Source organism: Octodon degus, unplaced genomic scaffold (genome assembly GCF_000260255.1).
Source record: "Octodon degus isolate 3935 unplaced genomic scaffold, OctDeg1.0 scaffold00042, whole genome shotgun sequence".
NCBI lineage: Eukaryota > Metazoa > Chordata > Mammalia > Rodentia > Octodontidae > Octodon > Octodon degus.
The window spans coordinates 1,790,215-1,792,449 of record NW_004524618.1 but is presented as its reverse complement, the minus strand read 5'-3'; positions in this window follow the sequence as shown (position 1 = coordinate 1,792,449).

Here is a 2,235-nt window from a genome sequence, read left to right as displayed (position 1 = left end):
CCCTTGTGCTTGCCAGGGAAGCGCTTATTCTACTGAGCCATCTCCCTGGCCCTGGGCCCCTTGCTTTTTCAATGAAAGTGATAAACAGCAATTTCTTCCACAGGTCCAAAAGAGTCCGCAGCTGTAAAATGCCTAGCAGAACCTAACACGATCCATGCGTGAGAGGTATTTTCCTCCTGTCTTCCATCTTCCACATGTAAAATCTAAAGGAAGTCTCAGATTCAGGGGATGCAGACTTCTGTAGGGGGGACTTTTTCCATTGTCCACCAGTGACCAGAGATTACTAGGGAATCTGGCCAAGCCAGTTGTCTGGTATGAGTGGCCTTAGGGGTAAGTGATCACAGGATTGGGAGAATTCAAATGCATGGTATGTAGCACCCAATCCAGCCCCACCTGACACCCTTGGGATCGTATATAACCACCAAAAAAAAAAAAAAAAAGGCAGGAAAGCGCTGATTCCTACAGTACTAGTTATATGGGGAGTGTAAGAGGAGGGGCCCGGTTAGACAGAGTCTAGTTCCAAGCCTGTTAAGCTCAGGCAGCTTGTTGTTCAGATAATTTCACTGGTTGGGGGGCAAAGCAGGGATTCACACTGAAGTGTCTGCCAAGTCAGGCCAGTGTTCTGCTGCTTTAGGTTCTCCATACTCCCTCTAGTGCTGACCTGCGTCTTGCAGGATGTGGGGAGGAGGTGGACTCCGGCAGGGGATGCTGCCAAGGAAATACTTAGGAGTGTGGATGGCTTTAATCACCAAGCCCTCGGTGGGGGCTCGGGTGGTGATAGTGGAGGTGGAGTAATGAAACCCCCATTCTTAGGCAGGTCTTTTTTCAAATCCCTAGACATGCACCCTTCTATTGTTTTGTGTTCTCTCATGAAAAATCTAAGCCGGAGAGAAGGGGTCTGTCTCATAAACATTTCAGCTTCCCCATCTATACCCCACTCCACTCCCACCCCCAGCCCTGCCAGTCAAGCTAGCTGTGCAGACTGCAAGCCAGGCTGAGAGAACCAAATGGCCTTATACACGGACTACCCTGAAGTCTTGGCCAAGACGCCCTAGGGAGGGGACAAAGGTCCAGGTCCCCCATCTACTCTTAGAGCTCACTGATGCTTAAGGAAGCAAAGCTAGTGGCAAGGGACCCCAGGACCTCCCTCCTCCCTGCTAATAGGTATTTCCTGTTTATGAGGCAGCTAGGGCTGGGCTTTGGGGAAGGGATGAAGATGGGGCCCCTCCCCTCCTAGGTCTGGATAGGGGAGTCCTTGAGGCCAGCCTGAAGGTTGGGAGGCTCCTCCCTGGTGAAGAGCATTTCCTAGGCGACCATCCCGACACGCCCACTCCCGCCTTGGCCCCAGCCTCTTTGGGCAGGGGGCACTGGCGGCGTCCGCTTCCTCTTCTTGGTCCCCCATCCCTCAAAGAGAGCGGCGACCCGGAGGGTGCGGGGGCGGCGCCGAGCTGGGCGGAGAAAGGGAGGGGAGCGTCTCCTCGGTGCGTCAGAACCCGAAAGGGAAGGATGGCTTGCGTGTCCCCCTCCCCAGTGCAACCTGGTGGTCGTTCCGCAGCCCCCACACTGTTGCAAAAGGCAGATCCCAGTCCCTTAGGCGGGAGAGAGCGGGGACCCCACTTAACCCTTTTAGCTCCAGTCCTAACTGGTTTGGCAGGCAAGGGAAGAATGGTTAATTAGAGCGAGTGAATCGTCTTTCTTCTCACCCAGTTTGTCGTGGGGTGCGTCAAAGGGGGGGGCGTCTCTAAGATGAGATGGGGTCTCTGCAGAGAGCACCAGCAGGGGTCTGTAGTCTCTTCCCCTCCCTGAGCGCGGCCCAGAGTGGGGAGGGCCAACGAGAGCTACACCCCACTGCCCACCCCAGCTCCGCCTCCCCAGCGCCGACTCCCGCGCCAGCGCGGCTCGTCCCCCGCCCAGCGGCACCCGGAGGACCGACGTCGCCTCCCGCCGCGCCCCCTCGCCCTCCCTCCCTGGGGTCTTTGCCTGTCTCCTTTTTAAAAAGCTGCGTCACATGCTTGCCGGCCCCTGTGCGCTCCCGGGGCCTGGGCGCACGCAAGTCGCGCTCCCGCGCGCTCACCGGGTCACTTTGACACGGCTGCCCCCTCCCACCCGCGGGCAATTAGCATATTAATCGCGCGGCCCGTGCAGGAGGCCCCGCGCGCAGCGAGAGCGCGGGCGCAGGCGCGGGCGCGGGCGGGGGTGGCGAGAGCGCACACACGCACACGCGCGCGGACACGC